Here is a 14,533-nt window from a genome sequence, read left to right on the forward strand (position 1 = left end):
CATGATGAATTCAATAATATATTATAACGTCTTATTCAGAAGTGTTAGGAGAATTGATGAGTTAATGTTGGTAAATCACTTTGCAATTCTCAGGTCAAAGATGTGAAATGAACATTATCATTATTTGTTTCAGTGGAGGCTCACTGGCAAAATGTGGTCTAGTGGGCCTAATTAGGAAACAAAAGCTTATAACTTTGCAGCAAGAGGGGAAAACATTTTTTCAGTACTTCCTTTTACCTATTTTCTCTTCTATGCTAAGGGAGTAAAGGGCATGCCAATGATTATTGATAACATCATTCAACTCCATGTAATAAGTTGACACCAGTGAAATAAACCAAAGGATGTAGGGATGTATGTATAGATGGATGGATGAATGGACAGATGGATGGATGGACAGACAAATGGCCGGTGACCAAAATAGATATACTCCTCCGTGTTATATATTAAGGTTGCTTTTTTAGAACACTGTCCTTCTTACCCAAATTATCACTGTAGAAGCAGATCATCATGCTTTAAGCCTTAGAATATGATGGATTTCAATTATCGCATCATATCTGTGAGATTTTTGGTTAGGAACTTTAAATATGAATTTGTCCAATTTTTTCAGTAATGCAAAACTTTTTGGTTTAATTTAATCTGTTGCTATTCCTACCCTTGCTGGCCAAACTCATAAAATAAAGATTTTCTAATATATGGTATTTAGAAATTCTCTACACTATAGAAGGTGTTTGAAGTTAATGAATAAATAAATGGATAAATAGATGGGTAAAAGGCATCACCCAACCACAGCACTGCAATGTCCAAAGGAACCCTGAAAGGTTCCTCATGCCTCTAGGAAAGACTGACATTTGAATACGCCAGACAAGCATTTTTCTTAGCAAACATTTATGAGCAATGGGCTCAATCACTATATTAGTGTTTAAGGGCTTTTACTATATAGAAGCTTTTTCTTTCACTAAAGTCTCCAAAGTCAAATTTATAATTGCTATGTATGCCTGAATAAAAGGTAAGATAATATGAGGTAATTATTCTCCAGACAGCCTTCAGTAAAGCCTAAGTACCCTTAATTTTTGAGTTCTTATGAAGTTTATCACTTTATTTATTGGTCTCTTAAATAAAGTAGTCTTTATGGAAGACATATTACCTTAAAACTACCTTGATAAATGCCAGTTTGGCATGTTTATATGTTTATAACAGCCACCTAACAGAACTGTTTTTCCTTTTGTTTTTTAATGGAAGAAAACAAATTTGACTAGTAATTATTCTTGGAAGTATGACTTTCCTAGTTGCAAGCACTGGATGTCACTATAAATAAAAAAGCATTTTAAAGATTACTTTTTAAAGCAACGCAGTAAGTGGTTAAGTTGCAGAGTTCATGAAAATACACTCACAGGAAGAATGAAGAAAAACATCTCTTAATAATATAGTTTAGGATATTGTTACAACAATGGTCCCCAAAGTACGATGCCTCCCAGTAGCCATGCTCACATTAACTGTGGGCTTGGCTATACGTCTTGTTTTGGCCAATGGGTCTTAACAAATGTAACCAATGAATACAGGAATGGGCACTCGTGGCTTAGGATGAAATTTCTGGTAACAGCATCAAACACAGACTAGATGAACGTCAAGATGATGTGCTTTGAAGAACGGTATTACATGACCTGCAAAGTAGTTCAAAAGATGAGGAAGATACTGATATAGTGGATAAAAGTTGTAAGTAAAATTATTTCATATAATATGAAAGGGTAAGAAAGCAATATGTCTAAATTAATGTATATATTATTTCAAATGTCTTTGAGATTAAATAATTTAAGTACAAATCTGATGGTTTAATAGAAATCTCTAAATCCTTAAATGCTTACAGTCAAACTGGTCAAAAAATTCATTGAAAGGATAAAGGATGGCATAAATGTGAATTTCTATGGTATAATGCAGGCCCAGACTTCTTGAGCTGCAGGCCTGAAGACTCAACTGTCTATCTGAAATATCCCCTAAAAAAATGTCTCAAACCTCCGACCTATTAGGATGGCTACTATCAAAAAAAATTTTTTTAACCAAAAAATAACAACTGTTGGTGAGGATACGGAGAAACTGGAACTCTTGTGCACTGTTGGTAGAAATGCAAAGTGGTGCAGCCACTGTGGAAAACGATATAGCAGTTCCTACAAAAATTAAAAATAGAATTGCCATGTGATCCAGCAATTCCATTTCCGGGTATATACCCAAAGGAACTGAAAGGAGAACCTCCAATTTGTACACCCACATTCATAGCAGCATTATTCACAGTAACCAAAAGGTGGAAACAACCCAGATATTTATGGACAGACGAATGAATAGACAAAATGTGATATATACAAGAGTGGAATATTCAGCCTTAAAAAAGGAAATTCTGATACATGTTACACCATGGATGACCTTGAGAACATTGTGCTAAACAAAAAGTCACAAAAGGACAAACCCTGTGTGATTCTACTTATAGGAGGTCCCTAGAGTAGTCAAATTCATAGAGACAGAAAGTAGAATGGTGATTACCAGGGGGGAGGGGGATGGGGAATGGGGAATTTATGGTTTACTGGGTATAGAATTTTGCAAGATACAAACAGCTGAGACTGGATGTGCAATAATGAGAATATACCAGATACCATCGAGCTGTATCTTGAACCCAGCTACCTCTCTCTGATGTCACTGCCACCATTCAAGACCAAACCACTATCATTTTCTATCATGTCAACTATAGGTTTCTTACCTGGCCTCCCTGTTTTTCTTGCCATCCTTTTAATGTCAGACAGTAAAAAGTGTCATGAAAATAGCAAGGCAGGGTAAGAAGACTGGCATACTGTATTAGATAGGATGGACAAGGAAGGCCTTTTGGAGGTGACATTTGTGTATTCATTCAGGTCATTTTTCCATTTAAAAGTATTCGATAGCTCATTCTGACTGTCCTATTTATGATAATTCTGTAACCATTCAGGACTGAAACCCTGACAGCCCCTGGACACCTTCTGATCCTCCTCTCTCTGTATCGCATCTATTCTCTATTTTCCCCATTGCTAAGAGTAATCATGCTATCTGTCCTATCTATTACTCCTTCTCTTGGAATGGGCTGTCACTCCCCACTCCCGTCTATCCTACATACACATGCCAGATGAATCTTTCTAAACTGCAGTTTCAATCTTCTTTCTCGTTTCAAAATCTCTTGTTGCTGGTTCCTCTTTGCTTCCTGAATTAAGTCCAGAGTTTCCATCCCAGACTGTCTGACAGTCTACAATATGGCTTCCACTTACCTTCCCAACTGTTATCTCCCACTTTTCCCCATCACAGGCATACGGGCAGCCCCTAGTTCCCAGAATGTACTCTTCACTTTCCAGAATCTGTGTCTCTGGTCTCAATGGCCCTCACACACCTCCCCCCGATCCCTGTTGCAAACTAAAATCCAATTCCCAAATCACCTTCTCTGTGGAAACTGGCCTGATTTTCCCAATCAGAAGCGATCACTTCTATCTTTAACCCTCTGAAGCATGTTTTTACTTTTATATATAGTTTATTGCCTTCTGTCTTATGCCGTATTTATTTGTATACTTTTCCTAGTTCCTTTTCAGATCACAGGATTTTTGAAAATCAAATATGGCTCCTGTCTTCTGCATCACCTAGCAACTTGTTCCTCAAAGTGTGGTCCTGGGACCAGCAGCATCTCAGGCCCCATCTCAGACCGACAGGATCAGAACCTGCATTTTAACAGTATTCCCAGGGGATTCCGAGCCACTTGATCAGGCTCACAGCAGCCACTCATCTCATACTTGATTGGTTGAACTGACTAGGAAAACAAAGTATGAGAAAACAAACATAACTTACATAACTCATTCAAAGACCACTGTGAGTGAATAATGCTTTAACTATATAAAACTAGGGCCAGCCACAGTGGCTCACACCTAGCACTGGGGGAAGCTGAGGTGGGAGAATCACTTGAGTCCAGGAGTTCGAGACCAGCCAGAGGAACATAGTGAAACCCCATCTCTACCAAAAATACAAAAATTAGCTGGTCATGGTGGCGCACACCTGTAGTCCCAAGCTACTTGGGAGGCTGAGGTGGGAGGACTGCTTGAGCCCCAGGAGGTCGAGGCTGCAGTGAGCTGTGAGTGTACCACTGCACTCCAGCCTGGGTGACAGAGTAAGACCCTGTCTAAATAAATAAATAAATAAATAAATAAATAAATAAATAAATAGAAATAAAAATACAGTAAAGGTATAGAGAAAGCAGAAGTTTAATTTTACCAAGCTTCTGAGGGAGGAAAACAAATGTCACCTTGGCCAACCAAACAGATCTGGGAAGATTTTGTCTTTTTATAAAGCTTGTCTATTTATGGGTGGGAAGTCAGCAGAAAAACTGCTTGCCAATAGTACACTTCTCCCACTTTAATGAAATCGGTTGGCTGTGAAAATATGTGCATCAAAGTTTTAAAGAGTTTTCTGTCACATCCAGTAGACTTATAATACAGATTGCTACAGATGGAAGATTTATCCTCATTTGATGTAGCAACAGCACTACGTTCTTTGAACTGTAACAAAGCTTTTGATTTTTTTTTCCCCACGTGGTAGACAAATCTTAGTAAGAAAATACAGACTTGATATGACACATACTCAACTACTGTAAAGTGGGTGCTTAATTTAGTTAGGGATAGGAAGGGTGGAAACTGGGGAAAGTCCTGCTTAGAGGGCACCTCACTGGCCACTAGAGGGCATTAACATGTGAATAAAATCATCCTGACTTCCAGGATTCAAACAGTAGACACCATGCATGGGAATTAATGGGGCTACTGCTTCACTCTTCCTTTCCCCTTATAAATGGCCAGAGAGCTGAGAACTGTAAAGATGTGGAAGTATATCTAAACCCTTTTTATGTTTTAACACAGTAGACATTTAAGGGAATAAACTTGAGCCACACTAGCTGCAGGACAAGGATTGACATACATTTCCTTCAGGGTGCCCAATTTCCATTCTTCAGAAATCCACAACGTTCTGAATAGCATCAGTCTTTTCTCCCTCAGAATCAGCCTAGCAGCAAGTCCGAAACCTCCAAAAACTTCTCACACCTGTACTCCTAGCACTTTAGGAAGCCAAGGTGAGAGGATTGCCTGAGCCCAGGAATTCAAGACCAGCCATGTCTCCAAAACTTCCAAAATCTTCTCCAGCCTGCTTGCTAAAAATTCAAGTTGATAATCTATCCATTGCAAAAGGATATTTCCTTGAGGAAGGAGGAGGAAGATAAGCGAGGCTGGGGAAGACTGAAGACAACAGTCCTCAGTCCTGAGGAGAATGAGCGGGAAGTGACTGATGGTCAGTCCCAGGCCACCGCCCTGCCTTAGTGGGTGTCTTTGCCATGAGGTGGCCTTCCAGGTAGCTTGGCTTGCTTCTGCACCTAAGCTTATAATGGCAAGACTCTAACCTCGCCTCTCCAGCCCCCATCTTTCTCCTCAAACGGTCTCCCTAATCTTTGTACATACTCATGGGTTTAATTACCAGGCAGGATGCCCTGAGGCAGCCAGGTGTTAGCTGGCAAGAGAACACACAAAGGCCTCCCCTCCATTCAGCATCAGGGCGATAAAGATATCATTACCCTCAAAGCCAGCTCCTCAGAAGTTCTGCCACCACGGCAGATATGAAAGGCTTTACCACATAGTTTTCATACACAGTTCTTCTTCCTCAGAAAGCACCATTTGTTTGAGTATCCGTAAATAACTCCTACAGAAGACACAATTTGCTCTAATGTTTTGGAGCTATGGAATTTATGATGATCACAGAACCCGGAAATAGCTGAATGTGAAAACAGGAACATCTCAAATCACCCCTCAGCTCTCATAAGAGTAGGGCATTTCCAGTTAAAAGCCAAGTCATTGCTGTGTTTACTGCTCTCTCTCAATGAGGGGCCGCACTCCCAGGACAGTGTCAGCATACTTAGCATTTCAAATACTGAATAAAAACAACAGCATCTCCAAGTTCTCAGCATTTATAAAAGGTATTCTCTTCTAAAGATAAAGAAAACTTTAGAATGCAGGCCCTTTTATTTTCTCCCAATCGGTTAAAAAGTGAAGAGAAATAGAATGGGCTGAACAAAATATATAGCAGGCTCTGTGGTCTGCTTTTTCTAAAAGTTCTGCCCACAGATTTTCAGACACCAACAGCAACAAACAGTCATTCCCTCCCTCCCGCAAGTGAGGGTGACAGCCAATGCCAGGAGCTACAGCAACAGAAGAATGTACATTAGAAGAGAGACAGGAGAGTGGCTTAGACCCTCTGCCTGCCATCACCATCACCTCCTAACCAGAAATGACAACAAGCAGCACTTTCTAGGAATTTGTTAGTGCCTGTGATCACGTGTCCTTCTTGCATTCACATTTCTCTTTTGACCAAATATTATTTAGTAAGATGTGGCTGAGTGGCCCCTGGGAATCACCATTGAAACGGAAGGCTTTCTGAGTAAAATATCTGTTCGGTATCTGTTCTTGTGCAAGCACATTTCCAAAGTTCAGCCAGCGGCTAGGAAAATGTTTGGGGCACGCAGAATCCCTTCTACGCCTTCTACGTGTCTGCATTTTTCAGCTCCTGAGTTGAGAAGACATATTAAAAACCCAGTAACATGGTTATATTCATTAAACAGCAAATGTCCTTTCAAACAAAATCCAACAGGGCAGAGATTACTGTTTGTGCTAATGGAAAGTGATCAAAAGCCCCATTCTTTGGTTAGCTGACTCTAAAGCCTGTTCCTGCTTGAGTTTCTACACAAAGTACATCAAAAGAATATAGATATCACTGGAGATTCTAAATGTTTAAAGTCTCCAGGACTAGCAAGAAAATATGCTTGAAACTATAGGAAACAGGGAACAGAACAGTACTGTTGACTTCCACCTTTTCTCTGCAACACAATACATTATAATCTATAAATAGCTTAGCCTGTCTGTTTAAATATGCACCTCCCCCGGAAAAGATAGCGGCTTCCGATCATCTTGCTATTTGCAAGGAATCTTACTCACAAATCAATCTAACAGGCCACGGTGATATTACGGGGATGTAAAAGGGATTAAAATGATCAAGAGCACCACGTGTCTTCCAAGTCAAGTGGGGTCCTATGCCGTGCTGGTTTGAAGAAGTGGGAGAACCTTCATCAAGAGCAGCAACTCAGGTGTCTGTCCACTAGAGTAAGCAGGAGGTTCTGACCAGCAAGGGTAGCCTAGGGCGTGGGAGGGAGGGAGACAGTGACTTCAAAGCTTTCCTGTTCTGTCACACTTCCTGCACCTCTACCCAGAGGTGGCTGCTCCACAGACCCAAGCAGAAAGCAGACAAGAAAGGCAGGATGTCAGGAATTCTCTTCTCTCCCAGCAGCATCTTTCCAGTTCTAGCCTAAATGCAGGGAAAAAAGATTTGGGGCTGGGGCACCCCTGAATCCCAGGGAGCTCAGGAGCTCACTGATTCCTTGGAGCTGAAGAGTCACTGTGCGCAAGCTGCACACGGCCGTGGCTTCTCTCATTAGACTCTCTTCTACCACTAGAGCCTGGCAGCTATGAAAAGTGACACGACAAGCCAGCCCCAGAAAGCAAAATGGGAATGCAATACATTCCTCCTCTCGCCCATCAAACAGCCTTCTTCCTCCTTTCTCGCAAATCAAAACTGACTCCCTCTTGTTGGATCACAAAGACCAAGAACGCAACCTGCAGTGGCCTTGTGGAGCTTAAAAAAAAAAAAAAAAAAAAAAGACTGTCAGCTTGTAAGAATTTTACCAACCGGCAAGACATTACCCCTCATGTCCCAGAGCCATGGGAAGGCTGCGTCTGACAGCGAGGCCCACCAGCAGGAGAGAGACGGTTCTCATGGGTGGATGGTGAGCCCTCTCTTATCAACAGCTAGACTCGGCAACCACATACTCCGTTTTACTTTCTTGCCCACATTTAAACCATTTTATCTCCACTAGAGGGCCAGGACGGAGATGAAATTTCAGCCTGGCAGTTCTGCTGCTGATTTAAGATTTGATCCTAAACCTTGGGGAGGGAGGACTGGAAGGAAGGGACGTGGGGTTCCGGCAACTCAGATACTCACAGTGGGCAGATCTGGGTCCCAGGCGATCCCTGGGTTCTGCCACAGGCTGTCTATCTCACGGGATGACACTGTGATTAAAATAATATCCACAGCACTTTGGGAGGCCAAGGCGGGAAGATCATGAGGTCAAGAGATTGAGACCAGCCTGGCCAACATGGTGAAACTCCATCTCTACTAAAAATACAAAATATTACCCAGGTGTGGTGGTGGGAGCCTGTAATCCCAGCTGCTTGGGAGGCTGCGGCAGGAGAATCGCTTGAACTCGGGAGGCAGAGGTTGCAGTGAGCCAAGATCACGGCACTGCACTCCAACCTGGCGACAGAGTGAGGCTCTGTCTCAAAATAATAATAATAATAGTAACAACAACAATATCCACAAAGTATAACACAGGACACTTTCAGTAGCCACCTGGGCTCAAAAATTGGGTTATCTCTGACTCCATTCCTTTCCTTGTTTTTTTTTTTTTTTTTTTTGAGATGGAGTCTTGCTCTGTCGCCCAGGCTGGAGTGCAGTGGCGCGATCTCGGCTCACTGCAAGCTCCGCCTCCCAGGTTCATGCCATTCTCCTGCCTCAGCTTCCTGAGTAGCTGGGACTACAGGCGCCTGCCACCGTGCCCGGCTAATTTTTTGTATTTTTAGTAGAGACGGGGTTTCACCGTGGTCTCGATCTCCTGACCTTGTGATCCGCCCGCCTTGGCCTCCCAAAGTGCTGGGATTACAGGCGTGAGCCACCACACCCGGCCTCCTTGTTTCTTATATCCAAACAGTTGCTCAGTTTGCTCAACTCTTTCTTTGTAGTGTTCCCCACATCTGTCCCTTTATAACATGCCCATGGTAGTTCTCAAAACCTTATCTCCTTACAACTGCAACTGCCTTCCCTCTGGGACCCCAGTCTCTGTTTTCTCCACCATCTCACAGGCTATGGATACAGCTGTAAAGCTCATCTCACTAAAACATGGTTGGTCACATCCCCAACTTGTTAAAAAGTCTCCAGTGACTGCCAACCCCCAGTTCAGGACCCCTCCCCACAGCACTGCCCATTTACACAGTGACCACTCCTCCCTCCCCACCACCACCACCCGCAAACCACACACCAACAACAAGCACCATGTCCTGGGAATCTGTCAGTGGCTGGGACTCGATCCTCCTGGCAGGCAGGTTTCTCTTCACCATATAATACACACGCAGCGAATGTGGTTGAGGGGTCCTCATTCTTTGGTCTGACACATGTGGTGTGACCCCTATCTCCCTGTCCAAGGCAGTCTCCCTCTTTCTCTCTGTGAGTTTTCCATTCTCCACATTGAGTCCCACATGGAGCTTCCCACTTACTTTACATGTTTGGTCGCTGTGTTTTGCTCAGCATATGTGTGGCCCCTGTCTGGAAGTCCCTCTTCATTGATCTGGAGCTGAACTGTGGTCTGTTCACCAGGACCCCAGATGAAAGATGAAAGCATGAGAGAAGTGGATACAGGAGGAGGATGGTATAAGGTGGTCCGTACACCTGGGATGCAATCATGGGAGCATCCCGGACAGGTTAACTTTGCCTTAATAAAGCTTCTTAATTTTTAGCAAGCATAATGATCTCCATTTCATTCAGGAGGAACCAGGTTAGAAAGACAAGATGGGACCAGATAACTCGTGAACTGTGAGTTGAGCTGTGGACTGTTAGACAGTGATGTGTCTAAGACAAGGCCAATGTCTGGCAGGCCAGGGCTTTAATATAAGTTTAGCCACCTGCTGCATTGAGTTTAATTTGCCCGTGTCCTTATGATTGTCCAATCACCATAGCTAATTAATGTTAACTATGTTGTTATTTTTATTAATGCTCTTTCCATTTTAGTAAATATTTTTGAGCCAGATCTGACTGTTCCAAGCCTGGGCTTTGGCGGCTGCCAGGTATATTACTGCTTCAGCACTACCAGGAGCGAGTCACAATGCTTTCTTATGTTCATCCATTCTTTTACCCTACACATTCATCAGGCATTTACCGTGTGCTGTGTGAGAGGACTGGGATGATGTGAGTTATATAAAAGGCTAAAAGTCATGCTTAGGACATAGCAGGTGACAAGTGTCCCTTCTAGGCCAAAGCTTTGAAGCATTTAATTGCTGGTGCAATTTTCCAATTTTTCTCTCTTCCAGTGATCATGAAAGAGGCCCCGAGATGGCTGGATAAAAACATCAAAGCGGACTGCATCATGGAGTTATGCATGGAGGACAGTTGTCCTGGAGAGATACCTCATCCACAGCGGTCACTGCATGAATGAGAAATAAACTTTTATTTTGCTAAGCTACTGAAAGTTTAGGGTTGATCGTTTCTGCAACAAAAGCTTATCCTATCCTAACTAATATAATAGCTTTTATTTTCTGTATTATTACTGTTTGGTAATGAATCATGTCTAACAATGCCTCATGATAGGCTTTATATTTACTGCCCTCAATATCTTTTAATTGCCTTAATGTCACCTTTACTCACTCCTTGCCACTTAATGAGACAGGAGCCTCTTAAAGACAGTGACCCTGGCTTGTACTTTCAGGGCTTACCTTTTCACCCTCCAGCTCACATTTTCCTTCCTCCCTCACCATTTTCCCAAAAATTTAGTTGTGAGCCTTGCAAGCAGTAGCTGTTTAACTCATAACTGATGACTTGATATTTTCCCACTAGAAAATAATTCCCAATATGTAATGACAATTATCCATTTGCATTAACCAATACCACTATGGAGGCATGGATAATCAGGAATTCAGTGCAATGGCTACAAGAGGGCATTAGCTATTCATCTGTGACCTTATTTTAGCCATGACCTTGATTCTATGTCAACTATGGCTCATCATTTTTACTTATTTGTGTTGACCCTAATGTCTTTAGGTCTACTTAATGATTTTGGTCTGGGCTTCTAAAATTCTCATTCAGTCATTTGTTTATTCACACAAATACAGTAGCACAGAATAAAAGCTATGGAGTCAGGCTAGCTGTGAGACTGTGGGCCAGCCACGTGACCTCTTTATGTTCCCAGTTTCCTTACCCACAAAATGAGAGTTTAAAATGTATCTTGTCAGGTTGTTGTGAGAATTATACAAGTTAATATATGCAAGATACATAAAAGTTATTTTAAATTTTAAGATAAAGCAGTACTGGGCATGTTGTAAGTGCTTAGAATGCTAATATTGTCATCTACTGAGCACTTACTACATGGCAGATATTAGAGGAACAAGAAGGATTAACAGGTTCCCCAGTTCTTCAGGCATTTGCAATCTAGTATGGGTAATAGATATGTAAACAAATAAGTGAAGTATTACAGAGCCTGAGAGAGAGAGAACACAAGTACATACAAATACATATGCACAAAAGGACACAGGTATGTAGGTGCACACACATGCACACAAAGATGCACATGTGCACGCTCACCTACATGGGAGCACACACATGCACACATGCCAACTACTGCCAACTGATGAGCCACATACAGAGCAAGAAGAGACTACGATCACTGAACTAGCTCCTACAGGCTTGCCAGACAAGACAGGGCACCAGGGATTTCCAGGTAATTAAAGAGTGTGAGCAGAGGCATCAAACAACATCTATGCGTTTATTCATTCAACAAATGTTGATCAAATGCCGCCTATGTGCTTGACACAGTTTTAAATACTGAGATACATGCAGTCCATGAGACTGACAAGGCTTTTGCTTTCACTGAGCTAACATTCTAATAGAGGAGACTAACAATAAACCCACAGTTGGATGCAGAAGCCCAAGCGCCATGAAGAAAACACAACAGGTAAGAAGGCTTGAGTGAGCTGGGGGCGGGTAGGCCTGATGGAGGGCAGGGAACAGAAATACGGTCAGAGCAGGAAGGAAACACCACGCCCCGCCCCAGCTTTCTATGGGGGAGGATTTCCCTTACACCCTCTGACCTCTTGCGCCAACCTTTTCTTCCTCAAGGGTGTGGAATGAGTAACCCGGCTGGCGCTAAAGCCAACACGGTCTACGCCCCTCTCCTTGGATAGGGTTAATCTATAAAATTTTGAGCAGGGTTAGCAGGGATTTGGGCCTCTTCACACAGACAGGTGCCTGTAGACTCAAAACTTTCCTGCAGGTGGCCTGCGACCAAGCTAGACTGGGGAACAGGCAGGTGGCAAGTTAGCACATTGCCCTCAGTCACACAGCAGCATTCTGGCCCCCGTCTGCCTCAATACTCTTGTCCTATTTCTCAGTGGGCTTGGAACTTGGGACGGGAAGAGAACTCTTGTAAGATAAAAGTTTTCATAAGATGAAAGCCTTCCCTCCCCTAAACGGACCTCAAAACCAAATTAGGAATCACTATCCTTATCTATCAAACCTAATCTATCTGTCATCTTAATGGAAAAAATCCCTCCTATCTCTTACTTAATAGTTCAAAAAAATTGCTAGACTGAGAAGTCTCGTCCCAAAGACAAATTCAATACAGTGAATATTGGGAGTGAGGTGAGAAAAAGGATTATTTTGGTGCCAGTATAAAACCCAGGGATATATGCTATGGTCAGTAGCCACAAAGAGGAAGATGAGGAAATGTGAAGATTTTAGATATTCTTACCTTGTGACTTTATATCTACATTAAAAAGAAAACCACATTAGGAAAATAATTTCTTGAGTTTATCTTTTCTTTGAAGAACTGAACAACATTTCCAATATATTTACACACTTGCCTCAGAATTTCCTTGGGAGATAGAGTGAGAATACAACGTTGTAATGAACAAATATTAATGTCATGGTTACTATCCGCAGAGCTCAGTTGTGAGCATTAGAGAATTTTTTTTAAGAAGATGAAGAAGAAGATACATGGTTCCTATCCTTGAAGGGCTTAGCCTCTACCTAGAAAGCCACTCAGGCCCCCAAAGCAATAGACACCAGAAAAGGAAATACAAGAGCAATGTCAAATGGATGGTAAAGATTTTTAAAAATGCTTCAGGAGTTCAGAGGGAAAAAAGCATCTGTTGAAACTAAGAGTCCTTACAATGCTTTCATTAAGGATTGTATAGATGAGAAAACATTACAGAAATGTGAAAGCCCCAACTGCACATCAGTAGAGAAACTGCAATTAGAAACTGCCTCTCTGGTCCAAGCTCCCAGAAGATGAGAAATGGGTATTGCCTTTCTTTGTGCAGTCCTACTGGGCCTGGCATGGCAGGCTCCACTGGTAGGTGTCTCCTCAATCTGCAGTGTATTAAATGAGCACTCTGTTTCCCTGGATTTTACATTGCTCCATGTCGCTACCCACACATTTCAGCCAGGAGCAGCTGACCATGATGCACGGGAAGTATCCTCCCCACCAGGCCGTTCTGACAGAGCCGCTGTGCCACAGGGAGGATGAAAAGCACAGACTCTCCACCTCCTTTCAATTGCTAAGGCAGGCAGGTGCTGCCAACCCTGCTGACCCATTCAGAGGCCTGCAGAACGGTCCTACAGGCATTGCCTTCTCTCTCATCAAGTCCCAAGATGGACCGGGACAGGAGGCAAGTGTTAATAGCAGAAGTAGATAGTAACAATTACAAAAACCACATTCTCCGCATATTACAGGCCCCAGGAGGGGAAAGGCAAGAGTGGATAAGGTGGGAAATAAAAGAGGGTATCAGGGCTGCCCTCATCCTGCCCAGGATACACTGGCTGTCACAGTCATTATTTGTTTTCTGGCAGCACAGTCATGTTGCTATGGAACCAATGCATGTCATTGCCACCTGGCCTCTAGCAAATAAAATCACAGTGCTGGCAAGAGCATTTCCCTGGATTTCCCTTAAAGAGATACCATTGATAGTGACTGCTGTTTGAGCTTAGAAACAACAGCAGCATTGTTCCCAAGACCCAGCCCCATTGCATACTATGAAACTGAACCCAGGGACTCATGTTTTACAAGGTGTATGTGCATGTGGGGGCCAGCTTCTGAGCTTCTTTTTAGGAAAAAAAAAATACTCATGGCTTCTATCTGTGTTTAGTTTTTTCTTATTTGGTAAAAGCAAACGGCTTGGATAATCAAATATTGGATAATTTTGGATAATCAAATTATTATCCAAAATATTGGATAAATATTATCCAAAATATTGGATAAATATTATCCAAAATATTGGATAAATATTATCCAAAATATTGGATAAATATTATCCAAAATATTGGATAAATATTATCCAAAATATTGGATAATAATTTGATGCCCTCTTGAATGTCGACATCAAACATGACCCCAGAAGGAAAGCAAAGTAGCCACAAGCTACATGGGTTCAGACGGTCCTTCTTTCATTCCTTCACCATTTCGTGCCTCAGACCCTTCTCTACCAGTTTATTCTTTACCCAAGGAATCCTATGATGTAGGCATGGAAATGGACATTTCTTCACTTTCTCGAGGCCCTTAATTGCCCCCTTCTTTTAGTCTAATTAATCTCTTGACTCTAAAGAGACCTTTACATTCCCCAGACAG

The 14,533-nt window shown here is 42.2% G+C and overlaps 1 protein-coding gene across 8 annotated transcripts in view; it reads right to left on the reverse strand.

Annotated features, from left to right (window-relative positions):
- Window positions 1-14,533, reverse strand: part of ATXN1 (ataxin 1) — a 457,657-nt gene that overhangs the window by 204,001 nt on the left and 239,123 nt on the right. Inside the window, exon 7 of one of the 8 annotated variants that reach the window (XM_050788031.1) lies at window positions 8,283-8,400. The exons of the other annotated variants lie outside the window; for them this stretch is intronic. The gene's annotated coding sequence lies outside the window, so the exon portion shown is untranslated. The remainder of the gene's footprint in view (window positions 1-8,282; window positions 8,401-14,533) is intronic. 8 annotated transcript variants of the gene reach the window in all.

Source organism: Macaca thibetana, chromosome 4 (assembly GCF_024542745.1).
Source record: "Macaca thibetana thibetana isolate TM-01 chromosome 4, ASM2454274v1, whole genome shotgun sequence".
NCBI classification, from domain to species: domain Eukaryota; kingdom Metazoa; phylum Chordata; class Mammalia; order Primates; family Cercopithecidae; genus Macaca; species Macaca thibetana.